A 23,998-nucleotide genomic window follows, 5' to 3' on the forward strand; every position below is an offset into this window, starting at 1 on the left:
AGCATGAACTAACAATGAACAACTGTTTACTGTATATAAACTAACAGTAACTAGCATGAACAAATACTGCAATAAATGTATTGTTCATTGTTTGTTCAGGTTCAAAACTGCATTAGCTAACATTACGTAATACAACCTTATTGTAAAGTGTTATGCTTTATATACAGTAGTCTTAATCCAGGCATACTAGTCATTTGTCATTTTTATACTGCCCTACAGTATAGTATATAGTAGCTTGCTTTGCTTTTCTATCATTCACAAATCCCTTTCCAAGGCCAAATGGGATATTACATTGAATGCACATTTAAGAATCTAACAAGAAGTAGGTCATCTGGCTTTTATGAATAATGGGAATTCATTGCCTATAGTAAGAGGATGACTAGATGTTCTGCTTTTCCAGGAAAGTTCTGTTTTAGCTCATTTTTTTGACTTACTATGAAAAACGTTAGATGTTAAAGCAATTCAAAATAGGTATAACAAATAAAAACATGAATGATGGATATGAAAGAGATGAAAACATATTAAAATGTTATAATTAATAATTCAATGTTATAATGGTATAATTAAAGACTCAGCTTTTCAGCCATGGAATGATGTCATTAAAAGGTATTATAAACTACATTTAACATAAGGTACATTTACCTCAAGAAAGATCTTCAGTATTCAAACTTACAGCAGGACTTTATTACAAATTTCATCCTTCATGACTGTCCACTTTGCAAAACTTGGTCACCCTTATTTAGATAAGAAATATTCATATTTTAAATCCAGGTTAATTCTGATTATGTACCTCTGTACGAAATTTTGCGTTTTTTTTCTGCGAATCCGCCAGAGGCCAACATGTATGCTTTTTGAGATCTCAAATTTCTCTTGCGAGTGCCATTTACTTCTGCTGTTCTCATGTAAATCCACAAGAGGCAGCTGTTGACTTACTGACTGACCAACCAACCAACCCCCCGACCCATCCCTTCCCTAAACCGAACCATCTGTGTTTTTACACGCAATCCAGAAAAAGAAATGCCCTGGTCTGATTTGAACATGTTTTCAGGTTTTACCACATTCTCACCCTGTTATGTTACTTCTTTATTTAATTTTTTTGCCTTTGGTTTTTGTCTTACCTCCTTTCTAGAATCTTTTATTCTAAGTTGGGTGTAACGTGTTCCACAGTATTGCGTTACTGCATTTTAATTACATATTTGGGGAACGCAGTAATGCAATGAATTACATTTTAAATTGATGTAAACTGAACTGCTTTTAACTCGACCAGCAACTTGTTCAAGCACTTGAATAGAAAGCATTCTATGACAATGCTATGACAATAAAATTGTTTGTGCAGGATCGAGAGTGAAGGTATCTTCTGATTGTGAAGAGAAGCATAGCTGCTTATGGGACCGTTCACATATCGTGTCATGCATACGGGGAGAACATATTGCACGCCTGCATTTATTGGGAGCGCATATTACACACGTGCACACAGTATATAGGAAGCCCATATTGCGTGCACTTGCCTTTCCCAAGCGCACCTAGTTGAAAACTGCAAGTCATGTGACACATTTGATGGAATAATTACCTCAGACACAGAACACAGAACACCCAAACACTGCAGTGCCTTTTCATACTACAGATGTCAATGGTTACAGTTATCCAGTTTTTTTCTTTTGTGTTAAAAAAAGATGTATTGTGAAAGTGAATGATGAGAGAATTTTAGGTTTTAAACAAACTTTTTTAAGTCTTTTGAATATGCCAAGCTGCTGTGATCAAACCATTGTAATGTTTTTAGTGATTATTAAATTTCTGAAAGAGCTGCAGTTTATTTGGTATTTTTATAGGTATATATTATCCGTAAGTAATTAGTAATCTAATTACCGTTTACCTTAAGTAATTAGTAATGTAAACAGATTACAATTTTCCCTGTAATAATCTGTAATTTGTAATATAACTTTTTTAAAGTAACTTACCCAACGCTGTTCACCGGACTCAAACTGTAGTTGTTGCGGTCAACTCCTCTCTGCGTCTCAAGTCCACCTGCGTACATGTCGAGCTACCGGACAAACTGGTAACAGCGGAAAAGGTGTCAACGTGGAGGTAATCGGTCAGCTGGTAAGCGTGAAAAGGAGCGGCATAATACCACCCTACACAGCAAAATGTGGGGACCCAAAACAACTCTATGGGTGTTAATTTCAACACTTTGAAAGTGTCTCATGGGGTCCACTCAAAACAGACTTAAATCAACACTTTCAAAAGGGTTGGCACATTGACACCGAAGTAAGGGTTAATTTTAACTCAGGGCAGAGTTAAAAAATGTAACTATATTTAACACCACCTGGTGTAATATATTATTTTATTCAACTCTCTTGAGTGTAAATATGGTAAAAAGGTCAAATAGACTGTAAATTACAAAATAAAAAACATTTTATTTGAAAACATTCACAACTTCAACAATTCATTCAGTTTTTAAAATGCAACAATGTCAAATATGCTTTAAATGTTTTATTAGTACAGACAGTATCAACAAAATATGATGTCCAAACTTTATGTTTCATCAGAGCAATTTGAAAGTTCAATATAGCGTCACTCATAGTTTTCTTCTGAACGCATAGTTTTCTTCTGAAATTACATTTTAAACAACTTGGCGTGCAAATCTTTCACTTCTGGTGTTTCCTTGGTCCTCCATATCAAACACAGCAGTTTAAATGAAGATATAAATGCTGTAAACTTGTGTGAAAACAAACTGGAGCTAGGAAATCTCATCAAGCATGTCCTGTGAATGAAGTGCTTCCCAGCCACAGGATGACCTTTTTATCCATGACGATGTAGTAGCTGCTGATCGCTCGTCTGGTGGTTCCTGATGCACGGATATAGGGTGATGCTCATCTAAGAACTCTTCAAGACTCCAGCATGACTAAGAAAAATGTTTAAAAACAAATTGCAATCAAATTCTATGATATATTTAAAAGAACATTTAAAGTAAATAAAACATTCAAGAAATCTAAACTCACCTTTTGAAAATCTTCATGATGATCCACAACTTGACTCTCCCAGCTGGTTGAGGTGACAGGATATGGAAAAGTAGAAAAAACACATACATCACTGTTGGATCTCCAAAAACAATTAGGTTAACCACTATGACTAGAACTGGAAAAACAGGCAGCTGTCTGTCCAGAATCCTGAATTTAACACAACACTTGGAGCAAAATTTAGAGGAGCTTAAAATCTTTTATATCATTTAGTGATGCTGACTTCCCCAAAATATTGGCCACAGTGTAAAAAATATTCATAAACTTACAGTTTTCTGTAAGCGTGTGCGTGCGTGTGTGTGTGTGTGTGCGTGTTTCTTTACCAGATTCAACTTGTTAGGCCCTTTCAGGTCCAGTATTGAGGCCACCTTTACTGGAGTCTAGCAGATGTTTCAGGTCCAAATATAATCTAAAATTTTAGGATAAGCAGAAGAGAAAAGGTGCAAAGCAAAGAGCAAAACATTATTTAAGTAACAGTTCACCCACAATACAAAACTTATCACCTTCATGTCATTTGTTATTCTCTAATGCTCTAATACCCTCTCAGCTTATTGTGAAACAAATACAGAACTTTATCAAACATACCTTCATTATTATCACCACATATGACCAAGAAGGTGTGCTTGGTCATTTCACCAACTCTGGAAATACACCATCCGTCTCTAATCAGCCACTGTCACAGGGTCTTGTGTTATTGTACAGAGAACTGTGGCTGTTAAAAAACAACAACACATTAGTATCAAACACATATGCATAACCTTCAGATAAAAAAAGAGAGATGAATATCACAAAGTATGCCTCACACTTTTCAGATATCTTTTGATTCAGATGTTGATTATTGATAATAAATCTACAAATCAAACCTGTATCATCATTAGGCTGCTCAAATATGAATCAGTTGATTAATTTTACAGACAGGTGGCTGTTTACAACGCACTAATAAAACAGAAATGTTGTGTACAGTACATGCTAAGTTTAGCCTATAGTTTTAAGCACAATATCATGCGGGAGAAAAAGCTTGACTAAGATGTTCCTGACAACAGAAATAGCCTAACTTACTAACGTCAGACATCCCTAGTTGAGAAAAGTCATTTTCGGGGGATACAGAGTTGATTTGCGGGAGGTAGCGGGAGAGATAAGTACCTGAAGAGCAATGGGATGAGCTGCGCGCGACGTACCTGAAGAGCGGTGGGGGTGACTTGCGCGCGACGTACCTGAAGAGCTGGGAGGGATGCGGTGGAGAGGGGCGTGCAAAGTGTTTAATGACCGGGCGGGAGACGCGCGATTTCCGGGAGATGATCATTCATTTGCGGGCATCTACTTGGGCATCTGGGAGTCTCTGTGCATTTGCGGGATAACGTTAACGTTAGTCCCGCAACTTCCGGGAGACTTCTGTAACGTTAAATGTCTGATAAAGTGCAAACGCGGTCATTTAAGGACATTAATGTTAACATTCCGACTTTAATGGTTGTCAACACTTAATATAATTCAAGCGTACGTTATCACACGAGTCTAAGTTATGGACTAACGGTATATGGACGGCCACGAATGAACCAGTTTAAAAGGGCCGCGGTGTTTAAAATAACCAAATTAACGTACACGAATAACAAACAATCATTTGTTTCAGTCAGGAAGCCTTTTACAAGTAAGCATATGTTCATTTACTCACCAGATATGTTTTAGAAACTCTCCAGAGCTTATGGAAACCGTCCTGTGTTGCCGTTAGCATCCGGGCAGAGTAGGCTAATGTTAGGCGGCTCCGGGGATTCCCTCGCTAGTTTGCTTGGAATTAAAGGAGAAGTGTCGATTTTATTTTACAGATGGGTAACAACGCACAAAATGGCATTAAGCGTGACAGAAATGTGTTGAACATGTACATTTGATGTTTTTATGCATTATGTATGCGTGAGCATTATTAAAAACATTCTTGAAAAGAACTCAATAGTAATGCAGTTAAGCTAGATACACAAACGACCATGAATGAACCGCAGAAGTTTAAAATTGTCACTACATTCTAAAGTTATTAACTTAACAACATGTTTACAACTGTATTTCCTTAAAGAAAGTCAGTAAAATACCAACATTTAGGTAGTTTGACTCACCAGTTGCTGTTCTAAACCTCAGATGGAAAATGGCGTCTGGAAAATTCTTCAGTGACTGGGGCTGCATGAATTCCCGGATGTTGGAAATAACACCACCAAGTGTTGAAAAGATAACTCCTTGATTTCGCACTGAATAAAAACAATTCTAACTCTAATTATATTCATTTATCAAAATCTATCTCTTTAACGTCAACACTTTACTCTCAAATGCTTCAACACCGAGAATTTAACTCTGATGAATTTGCTGTGTATAGCATTCGTTTTAAAAATTAAATGCAGCCATACGTAGCTCTGGCTACATAGTTTGCAATCTCCAGAAATGTATATAGGGCTACATTCTCAGAATGAGCCAATGTTGCATATTATTCACATCCAGTCCTTTACTTGTTTTGTTCCTGAATGAATCCTGTTGTGTTCCAATTACCCTTCTTATTTTGCAACTTTAAAGATTGCACATTTTTGTAAAGAAAAAGATGGCAAGCTTTGGAACATACTTTGTCATATTTGCATCTTAAACAGGCTGCTCTGTTACTAAGCTACATGAACCTTGTCACTAATTAAACTGCTCTGTCTATTATCTTGTCACAGTAAACATCCTCCACATTTTCTATTTGATTTCATATTGGAGTGAAATGGTGTTGAATGTTGATCTGCTATTGTCCGCTATTTATACAGAGAAATCCGCTCATGTGTTTGCATAATGATGTATTTGAAAGTTAATGACCAAACTTATCTTTAGAAAAGTTTACGTTGTTGTTCACACTGTCATCTGTCTCACATATCCACTCCATTGACTGCGTTTAAAAAAAAAATTACTTCTGTAATTCTAATCAAATCCTCTTTCAACATGCATTGTGCACTTCAAATTAAAAGTGCCTTTGAATGCACAGATATGTTTACATTTTTCTCTTTACATAAAAACTATGTGGTTTGGGTAGAAGCAAAAATTTTCTACAAATAGTTTTATATGTACTTTTACAACCCTAAGAATTGCCCCATGGGATCAAATGCTCTGTTTTTACCTTATTTGGAAGGGTCATAAATATTAATGAGCTCTGCTCTAATGCTGTTCATGCCTGACACCAACACAGTGTGATGTACTCTGAAATACACACATGCCAAATAATCATACAGTGGTCCCTCCCTATTCGTGGGAGTTTCGTTCTAAAAACAGCCTGCAATACAGACGTGGCTACCGAGAATGAGATAATTATCTACAACAATTTGTAACATGCTAATTCTAATTTTAAAGGCTATTTAGGATGGGTAGCATGCAAGTCCTTCTTTTCATCTTTACTTTAAATAGTAAAGATGAAAAGTACAAAGGCACTTAATTATTTAGTGTAATTATTGATAAATGTTGAATGTTTTTGCAAGAAAATGTATCATTTTATTATTAAACTTCCCATACACAATAATTAAAGTGTGCAAACAAATGAAAATAACAAATTATATCTATTTTTTTTTTTTTTTTTTTTTTTTGTAGTGCACAAAAATGCTTTAATTTGTGCTCATTTGAAATGATTGTTCAGTTTTTTAATAAAGCCTGTTCAAACAGAAATACAAAATATGGGCATGGCCACATTTCAAACATTTCATACAGTTGGCTTTTAAACAGCTTACAGCAGATTTACTTCACAAACAACTAATAGTTATGACCTAAATCATTTTAATTTACAGCATCAGTAACTTACATTGCACAGCATTAGTCGCCGGCACAAAAGTTGAGAGGATCTCTTGCTTTTTCACTCATTTTGAATCAGTTTGTAAATTCAGTCAATGGTTTACTGCAGTCTTGCTTTGTGAGTTGTTGACTTCTATGCATGAGCATTCGAATCTGTCCAACTCACGAAGTATTTGTGCAATTTGTTAACCAATTTAGCCATTCGGTTCACAATACAGTTAAAGTCAGATTTCTTTCTTAGCCCCCCTGTATTTTTTTAGCTTAACATAGAGAAGTTGTTGTTTTTTTTTCAACACATTTCAAAATATAATAGTTTTAATTTCTTATTTCTGATTTACTTTATTCTTGCCATGATAACAGTACATAATATTTTACAGATATTTTTCAGGACACTGGTATTCAGCTTAAAGTGGCATTTAAAGGTTAAATTAGGTTAATTGGGCAAGTTAGGGTATTTAAGCAAGTCATTGTAAAACAGTGGTTTGTTCTGTAGTAAAATATTGCTTGAGTGGGCTACTAATACTGACCTTAAAATGGTTTTAAAGAAATAAAACACCTTTTATTCTAGCCAAAGTAAAACAAATAAGACTTTCTCCAGAAGAAAAAATATTATAGGAAAAACTCATATTATAGGCGACGCAGTGGCGCAGTAGGTAGTGCTGTCGCCTCACAGCAAGAAGGTCGCTGGTTCGAGCCTCGGCTGGGTCAGTTGGCATTTTTGTGTGGAGTTTGCTTCCTCCGGGTACTCCGGTTGCCCCCACAGTCCAAAGACATGCGCTACAGGTGAATTGGGTAGGCTAAAATTGTCCATAGTGTATGAGTGTGAATGAGTTTGTGTGGATGCACAACCACCAGCAATGGATTGCGGCTGTAAGGGCATCCGCTGCGTAAAAAACATTTGCTGGATAAGTTGGTGGTTCATTCCGCTGTGGCGACCCCAGATTAATAAAATAACTAAGCTGAAAAGAAAATGAATGAATGAATGAAACTTAAATTATACTTAAACTTACAAATAATTTTTTTTTAAAAAATTCACAGGAGGGCGAACAATTTTGTCTTAAATTATGGTGACCAAGAGAGCGCAACGTGCTGCAATTTAAGAAAACACCTGCAATTACAAAAAACGGCAGCAAATTAAGAAAAGATTTTTATCCGTGCTGCAAATCCTCACAGTGCAAACATTATTTTTAAACGCTCTGCATTTTCTCACAATGCAAAAAAATTAATAAAAAGCCTGCATTTTCTCACAACACAAACAATTTAGGAAAAGGCACTGCATATTCTCACAACACTTTCAAATAGCATGGTACACAACAAAAAAATTTCAAAACGACTCTAAAACGTGACTGACCCAGTTATTTAGGTAATGGTTATTTAGGCCAATAAAATACTAGAGACAAGGAAATCAGGATGTTAAAATAAACAAACAATAAACTCTTCTTTCAAAGAATACCTATGACTTGACTGAGCAATAGTCACGGCACAGTAGTGTGCTTCACATTTTTGGGTTCCCTTGAAACATTTTGGTTGTGTTCCAATGTTTTTGCAAGTGTTGTGAGAAAATGCATCTCATTTTTGTAAAATGTTTGCATTGCGAGAATTTGCAGCATGTGTGCTGTCAAATGGATGAAGATCTTTTCATAACTTGCTGTCATTTTTTGTAATTGCATGTGTTTTCTTAAATGGCAGCATGTTTAGCTCTCTCAGCCATTAAACTTTTTAGCTCTAATAGCCCATATTTATGTAAAGTACATTGTTTTGTTTTAAAAAGAAGTAAAGTAAAAGTTTCCTAAAATAAAAATCTGATAATGTACAGATATTTGTTCTTTAGTAAAAATGATTCCAGCTCTGGTAGTTTGCAGAAAGAGTGACTGAGAAAAGACCCCACCACTGATTCCCAGACTGGCAGCTCATGCAAGACAAGTGATAACCTACAGCAAAACAAAGATACAAGCTGTAAATGTGCTGGAATAAATACCACTGCTCTTGAAAAGCTAATCTTGGCCAATAAGATGAATCCCGGACTTGACTAAGCCTAAATTATTAATTTCTTCACATCAAGGGATGCAACGGCATCAATGAAAAGCTCCTGTCAAACTAGATGAGTTCACATCACTTCTGAGCGACACCGCAGGAAGCACCGAGGCTCTTGTAGCTGACACAATCGTTTGAAACCTTGAGCGTGACATCCTCATCAAAGGATGGAGCTCTCAGAAATGGCGTGAGAACCTCTTCCGTTTGTTTTATTATATTTTTATGTCTTGTTATCGCAGAAACAGACACACGCCAAGCACCAACGCCTTGCTCGGCCTGAAAAAAAGGCATGTTTTTTGCTCCACGACGGTATCTCTCAAAGTCACTAGGGATATCTGCGCAAGCCATGATAGCTTTGTTGTTGCTGGGAGTTCTTTACTATGGTGACGACATGTCAACCGCTTCTCTCTGAGCTAAGGCACTTGGGGCAGAGAGCATTCATGAGGTCTTTTTTCTCTTATGAAGTGAGCATGACAACAAAAGAGAAATGGTTTGCCATTAGAACAGGGTGAGAAGTGGGTCACTGGCCTATTATACAGAGGTTGGTGCACAATCTGGGATGAGTGAACTCATTTTATTGCACACAAAGATGGCAACATATTTAGATGTTGCCTTAAGGAGCACTGGTGTTATTTAGCAGACTAAAACAGTCAGTGAACAACTTCATAAAATAAAGACCCACATACACTATGCTGGAAGCAAGCAGTCACAATGATATTGTTTAACAGGAAATGTTTCATCAGAATGACTGGCGTGAAAGTACTGAATATAAATAGTGCGTAAAGATTGATGTCATCATCAAACCTGCAGAGGATAGAGCGGCTGTGTGTGTCTTTCTCAAATTAACACTCACACATTATCAAATAAGATATTAAAGCTTAGTAGGAGATGAAAAGGGGTGGTTCCCCCTAGTAGAGAGGGGATGATCTGTAATACTGGGTGCATCAATAGTGCCCCCTAGTGCGAACATTTACTTTTTTTTTTTTTTTTTTTTTGGATGATAGCCTGAATCTATTTAAAGGACAATTGTGTCATTTACACACCCTCTTCCAACTCATTTGCACTTGTTATTTCTGTGTTGCACAAAAGATGAACTTTTAAACAATATCCTGGCTGTAGACCTTATTCAGAGTACTGCCTCATTTAACTTTTGATGTAAATGAAAATTAGGCTGTGAGAAGATAAGTTTGGTCACTGAATGCTCCAAAGAGAACTGTCATCTCTGAAAGTTGAGGATAAAGAGCTTACTTCGTGTTCTGTTGTGCAGGACTAAACAAAGTTCCTGATTTGATTCCTCTCTCCTGATGCCCATTGTAATTTACAAAGCACCACAATACCTTATGTGAGACAGATCAGTCCAAAATTGAGTTGAAATTGTCAAACTTCACTGTTTGCGATGCATGTGAGAATCTTCATCAGGGTTGCGATACATTTAGAAGTCACCAACTTAGGAGACACTGATTGGAGAATACAATGTAAACCAACACAAATCACAGCAGAGACAACCTGACCTGATTATTAACAGTTTTTGAAAAGTATACTTGTATTCTCAGAATAAACCATATAAAATTGAAATCTCTTCACTCTCTCACTCACACAGACACAAATACAGACACATATATGAGATACTGCAAACATTTATTCCATAAAAAATTCAGTTTTCTTCATTAAAAGTGGCACTGATATAGCTTAGGATAATAAAATATAGGTAGATCTCAAATGGAGGATACTTTTTTTAGCATTATACTGTATGCTGGAACACAGGCTTATTGGAAATACATGCTTCAGCTTACATTTTTGTGAAACTGCAAAATATTTACTTCAACATATGTTTGACTGCAGTTTTCAGGTCAAATGAAAAGCACGGAGCAGTTTGATGACAGCTACTTTTGTTCTTTTTTCACACTAATGATATTTACAGGGACATTCATGCTCCTTCGTCGTAGTCCCTGTATTCATCAAGGGTCACCACAACGAAATGAATCTGCAACCCAATACTCAGAAACACCCATACACACTTAGAAAAAAATTATACATACAGCCAATTTAGTTTATTCGATTTACCTGCATCGCATGTCTTTGAAATGAGGGCGAAACCTAGAGCACCTGTATGAAACCCACACAAACACATGGAGAACAAGCAAACTCCACACAGAAATGCCAACTGGCCCAGCCGAGGCTCGAACCAGTGATCTTCTTGCTGTTAGGTGACAGTGCTAACCGCTGAGCCACTGTGTCGCCCTTTTACAGGAAACTATTATCATATTATCAACAAATAACAGATTATTTTCATGCTGTTTTTTTTTTTTTTTTGTACAGCGCCTATACATCTCCAAATGAAAACTTTTTGGTTAGTTTGCTCAGTAGCCTACAATGTACAGTATGGTACTTATGAAGCGTGCTTGGGTTTGATCCCCAATATTTTAACAAAAGAGATTTAAAAAACAATGTCAAATCAAGGTAAAACTGCAGGGTTGCAGTGCACTTTTGTCTTACTTTTGATGTGAAAAGCTATTGGATTGGTTTAGGGAAAAGTTTGAATCTTTACTTAAAACTCACTTGTTTTCTGAATGTTACACTTCTGATTTGATAAACTGACAACTTTGTTTGATCAACCTGTACTCTGCATATTTGTCTCCTAGGTCTTGTTTTGTTTTTTCCAGTTTATTATGTTTCACTTCTTGTGTGTTTGTGAACTTAATGTTGTCTCTACTTGATCATTGTTTCTTTCAATGTCTGTTTGTACTATCTCTTTTTGTTACACTTTTTTAAAGTGTCCTTGAGCTCTGGAAAGGCGCTATATAAATAAAAATACATTATTATTATTGTTATTATTATTATTATTATTATTATTATTATTACACAGTAAATATGACATAATATAAAAAGGATATATTCACTACTACTTAATTTCTATGGCAACTGCACATCCCACAGACCAAAAACTTGCATTTTGACATCACATTCCCATTTCCTATTGGATATGGGCCTATCTATCTTCAGTGTATCAAACCCCAAGCTGCTTCAACTATACACTCATTAAACTCTGACGGGTGAGACACTGACAAAAGAGGGTCCTTGCGACACTGTAAGAGTGATGAAACTATGGAGTCATGTGCTCCTTTAAACTAATTTAAGATTACATTATTGCCTCTGAAAACGCACTAATTTGACCAGAAACTCCAGAGACAGGAAATGAAAGGCATAATACCGCTGTGAGTCAGGCAAAACCTCCGCGTTCAGAAAAAGGGTGGATAGATTTATAATATTCTCATCCTCTGGAGATTGATTTATTAGGCTCATTCTTGTTACAGAACACTGCATCACCAAGCACACACTCAACTCACTGACACATATATGTAACATGTATTGACAGAAGACAGGTTCACAGCAGGTATGCGGTTGAATCAATAAGTCTATTCTTTAGAGTCGATGTTTATCCTTGTTAAGTTCAATATGCCATCTAACCTATTGAGACTCTCAAGCTGTAAAATTACAAACAAACAACACCGTAAAATGATTATAACAGTGATACATATGAATCATGCATGTATTGCAGGTACATTTACATGTAGTCATTTAGCAGACACTTTTGTTGAGCATTTATGTGACTCAACAACCTAGAAGGCACACAACATCATGAGACATTAATATTAAGTTAGATTTAGCTCATTGGTTACCAAAATTCAATGTCTAGCCAGCATCTAAGGACAGGGTTATTTCATAGTCCAATAATGATGTCAAATTGTGTTGATATTCGTTTGATTTTAGATTGTGTTGGAGAGTAACATTTGAACATTAGACATTAACATCTGCCTGACGTTGGGATCTGACACCACACCAATTTTCAATTGCAAATAAAATCCAACATCATAGGGATATAACGTCAATATGACGCCATGTTGATGTCCTGTGCCTGCAGGGAAGAAGAAATAATACACACAAGAAGTGCTAGTTATACAAAGGAACTTGTTTGTGCTCAGAGAGTTTAATGCTAGAGTAATGCTGATTTTAGCCCTGATTTTGGCTTACCGACAGGTTTGGAGAAATCGCAGAGTAACTATCACACAGTTTGAGCTATTAAAGATGTGTTCTGAGAGAATCACCGACACTCGACAGATATTTGGCATGTTAAACATCTGGACCTTTTGGCAATTCAAATCATGCCGTGAAATGTGTTCTGATTGAAAATAATATCAGCGATCACCTACGGCCAATGAGAGAGCAGCCTCCACTATTGTGGGTATCTACAGATCAGTGGGAGGTTGGGAAGAAGTTAAAAGTGCTCATTTTTAGTTTATTTGGACCCAAGAAAAAAAGGAAAACTAGTGGAAATTTGTCAGAAGCAACCGTGTCTGTTTGAGGTGTCATCTGAGCAATATCACGACCGGGTCTAAAAAGAACAAAGTTTAAGAGAAATTAGTAAATCTCTTTAAAGCCAGGTGAGCGAAATAAATACATTTTCTACCTCACTAAAGGCTTCTTTCTCATTATAGATAATAGCAAAATATATACTACGTTACATTGAATTTTTTCCATGTCACTTATCTTGTGTGTTTGGTTGTGAGACATAGTTAGGACAAAGTTGTCGGCAAGTCCTCCTATTATAAAACCATGCAGTGTGAAACTCCCTGTCACCGTTCCATCTTGCAGTGTAAACAAAGCAGCAACAAAACGCTACCCCAGGTATTCATGCTGTGTGAAAACATTTTTCACGTGACTAGTTTGAAAATGATGCAGTCTGAACAGCATAAGAGTTGTTTGTTTTTGTTTTTTGTGAGAGATATAGAGAGAGAGAGAAAGTGCTTCTACGGGTGGTTTGTCAAGCCCACTCGACTGTGTGAAGCACACTTCGTGTTTGTGTCAGTTATGCCCAATACCAGTTCTACCACTCACCCCTTGCCCCTACCCCTATTTTTGTGCGTTGAAGTGAAGGGATAGGGGTGTCCCAATTCTCTTTAGCTTGAATGCCAAGGGTTAAGGGGTAAAGATGCTCAAATTAGTATTTTTTTGTCATTATTACGATTTATAAAAAAAAAAAAATGAAGCACATGTTTTAATACATTCATAACCACGTTTGTGTTTTACCGTCAAGCTTTTTAAAAAATATGGTATAATGAAAACCACAAAATTTTGCAATCTTTAATCCACAATAATAACTCCTGTATAGTAGTTCAACAACATGCTTTTACATCTGACACTCGATGACACTCAAATACCCTGTCAGAAAAGTCTAGTGGCTGGGAATAAGCTTTTTACAGTGTCAGGTATAACGTTAATGTTGTTTTTGTCTGTTTATAGATGAATATGGCTTATTGCCACATTATATCGCTATGATAACATGAAATATGCCTTCAGTAATTTCATGAAAATAAATACCAAAACATAACACAACTGGAACTACAGCAGTCGCCATCGTCGATCTCATATGAAGCAAGAGATTGCGATGACATATGCTGACATGTGCAGGTGTTGTAGTGGTGTCCCATTTCTTAGGGGTACTTTTTGAAGTCCTCTCCTCTTCACACTCTGTTTCAAGGGCCAAGGGGAAGAGGAAGGGGTAGGGGTACAAAAATAGAACTGGGGTTGGGCCTTAATGTGTCAATGAGATAAATTAGTCTCTTTTCTACAGGTGGTTTGTTAAGCCCACTCACCTGTGTGAGGCACACTCAGAATTAAAAGCATTTTGGATTGGCGTGTGGTAAAATGGGGGAGAAAAGAGGGGTTTTACTCACCGGGGTTAAGGTACTCTTGGGAAAGATGGGTTTTTAGCTGTCATTTGAAGGATACAAGTATTCTTAAGCCATTTCATAATGTAACTCACCTCAACTGTTCTTGCTATGTTGACAACAAATCATTTAAAAATGGTGAAGAAAACTGCATTCGATTCATGATCGAATTAGTATTATTCCTTTTCAACTAATCTGTTGATTTAGTTCACAAACCTGTCATTTATTCATGGATTTAGCTTAACTCCCTGACACTCGTTGTCTGGTAACAATGGCTAATGGACCTCAAGGAACTTTTTCAGCAAATAATTGAAGTTTCCTCATCACGCAAAGCTAAAAGAAGACTTCAAATAAAGACTGTGAGTCATACGCTTTCTTTGAAATCATTTTAAAACTTGAAAGCTCCAGCCCCCATAATTGTAATTGCAGGAAGGAAAAAAAAGAGTGAACAGCACATTTAAAACATCTCCTTTTGTGAAGAAACAATGTCATACAGGTTTGGGATTTGCTTTTCAATTTTGCATGAACTAATCCTCTAATTTGGAAAAATAAATAAATGAATGAATTTGTATTGCCAAATCTGAACTTTAAATAAAAGCTCTGGAGAGTCAATCCTGTATTTGTGACTTTCATTAAATCAGGATGTTATTGGCATCTCGGGGTTTTGATGTTTTCCATCATCACCTCGAGCAGTCTTTCTAATGGAACGTGGGTTGAAGGCTTCGTCATCAAAAACGACCTTGCATCCTCATTACACGTTGCACCACAGACCGTGTGACTGAAGGTCTGAAGACACTTTCTGGTCTAGAAAGAGGAATTAATTTTTCCAGCGGGGGTGTTTTGTCATGCAGAAGCAAACCTCAAAGCAGGGCACAAACTTCCAAAACGGTTGCAGCCACACAGTCTTCATTGATTTTTAAATGACACCGAAATGTCTGCTCTCTGCTCTGTGAACTTGCCTTGCATAAAACACCCATTCTGCTAATGACAAGAATTGCTTCATTTGAAAAGAACGTCTATGAATTTTTAAAACAAGTCCTATTAAAACTTTGCTGTAAAAGATTTGACTGAGGATAAATGCATAATATGAATACATAATATATATTTTAGATACCAGGCGGCAGCCTTTTTATGCACATACTAATACTTATATGACATTACAGCCGGAGAAAACATTATTTGAGTGTCTCTGAAATATTAAACTGTCTCAAAATATGATCCTTTTTAATTAGGATTATTAGGATTATTAATTTATATTTTCTTCTGATGATATTGTTTACACCATTTACTTCACATGTTGGAAAAAATTCTTAATAGGCCTTCAATTTTTTTGCTTCCATATAACCATGTATGTGTCATCTCTCTTTGCCTTGAGCTGCAAATTACAGGGGGGAAATGACCTTTACATAATCACCTGCCATTTGAAGATTGCTTTTCCCCCACTCATCTGGTTGCTTTGATCAAGGTAACTTATGTTCTGAACATCCATGTAAAATACATCTATGTAATTCCTAATATAGACTAATCAATGTTGCTTGTGGCAAGACAAACAAGACTGTATGCTCATCCAATAAAAAGCAATAAGGCTCTCGTGGGTTGTTTTGTGTGTTCATGGTGGTACATCAGGTGTTGAAATAGGTATTAAGCCTTATTGAAAGATTCGGTCATATGTTATTCACAAGATTGGCAGAATTAAGAATTAATGTAGTTTATCAGTTCAATGAGAATGTGTGTCTTTTGTATGGAAAACTGAATGATGTTAAAGTAGGAATTGGTGATACTACAACTTTTATTTTTCAGCAGTAGTGTTTACCCAGCAGGCACACACTGTTGATGTTAATATTAGATTAGGTTTAGGTCGTGCAGTCAGGTGGCCAAAATTCACTGTCTAGCCAGCATCAAAGGACAACATTATCCAAAAACGATGTCAAATGATGTTAATATTTGGTTGATTTTAGGTTGTGGTTGGAAAAGTGACCAACATCAAGCCAACATCTTAAACTAACGTCATGTTGACCTGAAACACTGACGTTTATTTGTCAGTTATGGCAACCAAAACTCAACGTCTGATAGACATCATGATAGTAATTGCCACACAACGTCAAGCTGTAACATCATTGGATCTTGATATTTGGTTGATTTTAGGTTGGACATTGATGTCGGCCTGTTGTTGGGTTCTGACATCAACTTGATTTTCATTTTCAAACAAAATCCAGTGTTTCCACGATGTTGGGGTACAACATCAATCCGACATTATGTTAAAGTCATGTGCATGCTGGGTATTATCTAGTGGGGAATTAAGATTATGAGTGAGAGAAAAGCCAAAACATCTCTATACAGTATGTTATATATAAAATTCCCTTCAGAGGTTCTCTTTCTTTTATGTAATTTCATCTTTTACTGAGTCATCTGGAAGAATTCAGACTGATTTATGAACTAATCTTTTAAGGCAGGTGTATTAAACTGCTTCAACTGATTAATTAAAAAGATCAGTCTCAAAAGACTTGTTGACTAACTGGGCATTGCTACAACCTTGCTTCTCTCTTTCTATTTGGTCACGTTCTTTCAAATGCTCAGAATGTCTCAAAATCAGGCAAATGTGTGAGAGCTTTTTAAAGCTAAGATTATACACAATCTTGTATACACATGCTGGTTCAAATGACGTTTGGATTTTATAAACTATTAATTAGAAGTAATGTAACACTTTAATTGGGTTTCATTTGCAAATTATTTATATAATACATTTTATAAACAATGGTAATTCAAAGTGATTTACATAAACAAGAATAAAAGAAACAAGAAAATAAAAATTATTAAAATAATTTTAAAAGGATTAAAACAAATCAAAACAGATTAAAATGTGTTAAAACTATAAAAAAAGAATAAAAAAGAAAAGAAAGACATAATAGTTTGATCTGTCAGACATAGCACAGTGCTCATTCAGTAAAGAGACAGCTAAACTGATCTGTTTTCAGTCTTGATTTGAATGTGCTTAATGTTGGAGCACATCTGAGGGGTGCAGTAGCTGAAGATGATTTCACTCCGCTTTGACTAAGCTCTTAGAATTTCTGTTACTTGATCCTAACGATTAGAGTAATCTTTTAGGTTTGTATTTGGTGAGCATATCTGTAATGTAATGAGGTCCTAGGCCATTTAGTGATTTATAAACAAGTAATAATGTTTTAAACCTATTCTGAATGTAACTGGGAGCCAGTGTAAAGACCTAAGGACAGGTGTGCTGTGCTCTGATTTTCTGGTTCTGGTCAGAATCCTGGCATCAGTATTCTGGATGAGCTGCAACTGTCTGACTGTCTTTTTGGGAAGGCCAGTGAGGATGCTGTTACAGTAATCCTCCCTGCTAGTGATAAAAGCATTAACAAGTAAGTTTCGCTAAGTCCTCGCTGGAAACAAAGCGTCTAATTCTTGAAATGTTTTTGAGATGATAGTATGCTGATTTACTTACCACTTTGACATGACTATTGAAACTCTTATCAACACTAAATCATTACCTTGAGGACCTCATCTTTGTTCCCAAATGCAATGACTTCAGTTTTCTCTTTGTTTAACTGAAGAAAGTTTTTGCACATCCAACTGTTAATTAATCAATGCATTGGCAGAGGGTGTCAGAGGGGCTTAGGTTATCATAATAACAATGACCAGTAATTCTAATAATCTAATAAAGTAATTAATAGTCTGAAGTTAGATTAGACAGGATGATGCGTACCTAATATTCATATCAAATTAAATGTATACTTCAGTCATATTTAATGATTGACAAAGTGTCTGAGGTAAAATGACTCAACATACATTCAGAGCTGTACTATACTTGTCAAGAATACATAAAGAAATGTCATCTTACTCCATTTTAAATTAGTACAAATTTATTGAGGGCATAATGATATTGCAAAATTGACACAATTGTTACTCTTCAGTGTGTACAGTTGCTGAGGATTGAGAATCGACATAGCCGTGATATGAAAAGTCTAGTTTCTTAGTGATGCCATGCATGTAAATAAAGAGGAGACGTGGTGCAAGAACTGTGCCCTGCGGTACACCAGTAGCTAGATGCTGCAATTTGGATAATTTACACCTCCAGGACATCCTAAAGGGCCTACCTGAGAGCTAAGACTTAAACCAATGGACTGCAGCTCTTGAAGGCTGGTTTATACTTCTGTGTTAAATGATCAGCGTGACCCATGGCACCTGCCTTGTGCATAGTAATGAATTTATACTTCTGCTTCCTGTTTGTGTTTTGAAATGCTTGCTGGCAGTAGGTTTTCCTTTACTTCATTTTATTCGAGTTACTTTGAGTGTTTTTTTTTTTTTTACCTGAACGATACCTTATTGTAAAAGTAGCTAAACACAAAACAAAGGTTTCCATCTGGAGCTTCTTCAGCTTTGTGATTGGTCAGCTTGGTAGCATTGACAAGTGTGGGTGGTGCAGAGAGCTGCAAGCTCATTTGACCGAGTGTTTACAAGTGTTGAATCCCGTGAAGGAGCTCAAGATGGAGAGTGTTGTTTTGTGTTTACCTAATGATTAAAGTTGTTGCACGTCAGCTGGTTCCCGCCTCTGAGCGAGTTTGAGCTACTTGTACATTAAGGTAGAGTTCATGGGAAAAAAAACACCCACGAAGAAACTCGATACAGAGGAAAATAAAAACCTACTGCCAACTAGCATTTCGGAAGAAACACAAACAGCACGCAGAAGTATAAATTCACGACTATGCGCAAGACAGGCGCCATAGGTCACACCAATTCCTCAACGCAGAGAAAATCAACCACCATAATTCATATAATTTATTTCTATTTTTGTTTTGTTTTTAACAAATTCTTGTGTAATATAAATAGTTTAGAATTTTGTGTGTGTGGGTGGGGTAGGGTGGGTGGAGTACGTTAACCTATAGCAGGGGTGGGCAAACTTGGTCCTGGAGGGCTGGTGTCCTGCACAGTTTAGCTCCAACACTAATCAAATACACTTGAACATTCTAATTAGTATCACTAGAAATTTTTAAACAGGTGTGTTTAATTAAAGTTGGGGCTAAACAATGTAGAACAACGGCCCTCATGCTCACCCCTGACCTATAGTGAAGGAAATTAAGTGTTAGGAATTAGGGGACTATAAATATTTTATTACTTCAAAATTGTATCATAGATTTGTTGTTGGGCAACATGGTGTATCAGTGGCAAGAAGGTCACTGGTTCGAGTCCTGAATGGGCGAGGTGGCATTTCTGTGTGGAGTTTGCCTGTTCTCCCTGTGTTCATGTGGATTTGCCAGTGCTGGATTGTGGCTTGGTGCTTTATTCCACTGTGGCAATAGTAAGTGAGATGTATTGTTGATGTTCTGTTTGAATATGTGGCCAGCCAGTTCGTAAAATCAAGATTTGCCAATGGTGGTCCACCAGATGATTACAATCTTCATGTCATAAATACACAATAGTGATGGGACTGATCCTGTTAACCATGCAGAAGGCATTGTGAATGTCATGTGTCATCCATGTCCAGTAGCAACAGTGAATGTGTCGAGGGCAGAAGATCTCTTAACAACAGCTGTATATGATGACAAGGAACAGACCACTGATGGCTCTATCATGAGCCAGCTGTCCCTCAAAATCTTCCGGCATCAATCACACTGCCACTGATGTGCTGTTATAAATCCTCAGCGGTGGCATCTTAAGGGGTCAACACGCTCAACTGCACCAGCGGTACTTTATCCAGCTTAGTCAGGCTAACCTAATGTTTTCACTGTTTAACAGACTACAAAATTGATGATGCTATCGCTAAGAAGCAATTGGGTATCGCTCTCAGGGAATATTAATTAGATATATGAAGATATTTATCAAAAGTTTAAAAAGTGTTTTTATTCCGTGATCTTCTTCAAAGCAATTACCCGACACTATCCAAGTATGATACGATAAGCATCTAGGTTGTTGAATGCATTAACTCTATGGGTGTCTTGCATTCAAAGCAGGATTGAAGGATTTATTCTACTGACACAGAGGAATCAATTTGCTGCCAGTTTCATCCATTAAGTTAATATGTTAAAGTGGTCATTTGGTCTTCAGCAATAGCGTATACAAAGAGGCGACTGGCAGACGGACGCCTGTGCTGGATATCTAGAGCGTTGTCTGCGTCCATGCACCCTCCACTGGGCAAAAGCTGCTGGATACGGGGGAAGGTGGCTAAACTGGCTCCAATTTAACGCCTCATTATGCAAATTGATCATCTCAATTGACCATCACTCTCATAATGGCAAGGCCAGACTGCAGGGGAGTTGAGATATTTCTCCAGAAAACATCAGTTAAATGTCCTGAGAGCTAAAAATAAGATTTGGATGTGAATTGAAGGAGACACTTTAGATGGTTTTCAATGGGGCATGACTATGCAGAGTGGCAATGAAGCTAAGAGTTACCTCAGCGACCTGATGGTCAGACACCCTGAAATGTCATCTGTAATTCGGTTTCAAAGCCCAGCTGTGGCAGAAGCTTGAGTTAGATTTGACGTTGGCGCTTTTCGAATGCTGTTTTGTGCTAACCTATTGCTGCGAATTAAGATGATGTGCAATTGCGATTATTTGCATGCGATAGCAAGCACCATGTGGATGAGCTGGCTCTGTCAGGGCTTAATTGCATTGATTGGCCTGGCCAGCTCTTCCTAATCTAGGATTATTATGATACATTAACAGCTGTGACTTGTTGTTTACAAGGCATTTATCAAGTGTTGTCAGTATAATGGGACAAATTCCCACCTATCACGTTTATCACTGACTGAATCAGCCCTGTCGGATCCAAATGATGAACCAATCTGGGGAAAAGGCTTAACTGGGAGCCTTCAGATGATGCTGCTTCAGAACTGTCCGTTTTAAATTAGGAAAACAATCCAATTGTTTTTCATATTTGATTGAAGCGAGACAAGGATTTTATGTATGGTTCTGCATAATTGATGAGGGTGCATGCACTGACCAGACTGTTCAATATATAATGTGCACTTCAGGTTAATGTGCTCTCTGAACCTTTCATACCATAATGGACTATAGATTTGTACATTCAGGGTTCAGGGAAAACAAGCTATTCTTCATGCAAAATTACAGTAACTTAATATGATTACAATACTGCTGAAAAAATGATATTAACTTGAGAGTTTCGGTTTGTCATATTCCTTATCAGTGAATGCTCGTTAAAACAGAAGTGAGGATTTGACAAACATATGTTGCACCAGACAGAAGAAGAGAAGAGAGCGACGGATGAAGAGAGAAAGAGGTTGTGATGCGTCAGTGTGATCCCTGGTTGTCTGAGAGAGGATGCTTCATATTCCACCGTATCGATTTCTACTTCTTTTGAAGTGGTTCCCGAAAGTGAATCATTCCAATTACACAAGAACTTGTGTGACAGCTCTGACAGAAACATTTGAATTATGACTGCAGTCGATCCGTTGGCCTTGTTTGGGAACGAGGGGTTTGGATATTGCATTTTGCTCAGTCTCACAGGCACGAGGGCACAGCACATGTTGTCATAGGAGATTGCCTTTCAATCTGTAAAACGCTTTATCTGTGCAGCACTAGATCTGATTGTAGAACAACAGCTTTATACAGGTGGGAGCGTTCTTTTCGCAATATATTTTTCCAGCCATCAAATAGGGATGGATTTTACAGGCCGTGTCATGGAAAAAAAAAAGTGACCAGCACAGAGTCACTATATATTTCAGTTAGAGATATTTTGCAGCTTTGTGCATTTTGAAAAAAAATTTTTACTGTGTGATTGTTACGATCTCCAGCAAACTAGCGGCTGCAGATCGCTAGAGAAATACACACACGTCACATAAACGAACTACAACCAAAGTCCCTTTAAGGCAAGTCATTTCACTCGGCAGCCATCTTTGAAATGCCTTTTAGGCAGTATGCCTGGACATTCTGTTTGAATGGGGAAACATCAAATTCTCCAAAACTGCTTGCCAAGCTTACCATTGAATATCATATTAGAAATCATGAATATAATTAAACAACTGTCCCTTTAGTTTTATTTGTTAACATCCAAATCACACAAAATCTGCAGAAACTGACTTCTGGTCTGAGCCCCTTCCTCAGAGTATTGTCAGTCTATAGCGATCAATGATTGGCTCCTGTACTAGAAGGTGGGCTTTGTTCACCATTTTGACTGTTACACTTTTGCCCATTCAAAAACATACAAGTGACATATATTGTGTATTCTATAAGCTATGTCTCATTTCAGAGGCTGCATCCAGATGCAGACTTCAAATGTGAGTCCACACAGGCTGAATCATGCGTTTTGAAATGAGACAATCTAGCCTACAGAGGACAGATCTAATCACCTAGCAACCGTAACAGCTGCTGTTAATATGCCGTAATAAAACTGTAATATATGTTTTTCAAAGTGATTTTAAAACTTATTGTAAGCAATCTGAAAAATCAATTTAAACATGCATTCAACTTTCAGTTTCACTTACTTTTTAGATGTGCGCACACACACCATCAATGAACTTCTCCGACTGGAATACTATTTTTTCTCTTACTATTTACAACGTACAGCATTAATTATCTCACTAACTCCCATCATTATCGACTCGTTCTTTCCTCTGTCATTTTCTGAATCTTCGCTAGAAACTTTGCATCAGTCTATTTCACGCTAATCGGAGGGGGTGACTGGAAGAGTCCATGTTAGTATACAGTACTTTTTACACAATCTAAATGCAAAGCAAGGTTTACAGAGGCTGGAAATACATTTCCTTTGATCCATACATGTACACATAAACATGTAAACTGTCTATAAAATCACTCTTTCGTAAGACATGTCACCTTCTTTTTGTTTTTTAACGTGTTTAGATCTCCAAGTAAAATAAACGTAATTCATACATTCAATCTGGAGTTTTCTTTTAAAAACGTCCTGCCGTTATCAGCGCGCAATGAATCTTGGGAGGTTCAAGGTCACGAAGGATCCACCTGTTGTGTCCTTTAATAGCTGGGAAATGAAGGACGCATTTTGAGGCTGCGTTTGAAGGAACCTTCGAATTCTTTTGAAATGAGACATCCTTGTCGCGCCACAATGACGCAGTGCACTTCAAATGCATCCTTCAGAGGGTGCAACCTTTGAAATGAGACTAAGCTAAAGTCTTTGCTACAACTCCCAGCATGCACCTCACACACACACCGGTTTCTGTTTCCCACAGATTACACACTCAGACGGAGGATTATTATGAACTGATTTCATGGACTACAAATACCAGCCTGATCTCTCGAGAAAGCGTAAGTATTGTACAGTTTGTCAGTTTAGTGGCTAAGTCGTATGAAAATGTATGATTTTAGAAAGGAGGCGTGGCATCAAACCCCACCCCTAAACCCAACCATCAATGCTGGATGAGCAAATCAAAAAGTTATGAATTGCTTTGAGATTGCATTGTAAATACAGCACACACACACT

At 37.1% G+C, this 23,998-nt stretch overlaps 1 long non-coding RNA gene across 1 annotated transcript; it reads right to left on the bottom strand.

Annotated features, from left to right (window-relative positions):
• Positions 1-2,394: 2,394 nt before the first annotated feature.
• Positions 2,395-5,157, bottom strand: LOC137495990 (uncharacterized). The gene is made up of 6 exons (XR_015493939.1): positions 5,120-5,157; positions 4,687-4,799; positions 3,603-3,729; positions 3,341-3,426; positions 3,000-3,042; positions 2,395-2,902 (listed from the first exon to the last, which is right to left on the bottom strand). It is a non-coding gene; the product is annotated as an uncharacterized LOC137495990 (long non-coding RNA).
• Positions 5,158-23,998: the final 18,841 nt, after the last annotated feature.

The sequence above is a fragment of the Danio rerio genome, chromosome 6 (genome assembly GCF_052040795.2).
Source record: "Danio rerio strain M-AB ecotype USA chromosome 6, GRCz13ab, whole genome shotgun sequence".
Classification (NCBI taxonomy): domain Eukaryota; kingdom Metazoa; phylum Chordata; class Actinopteri; order Cypriniformes; family Danionidae; genus Danio; species Danio rerio.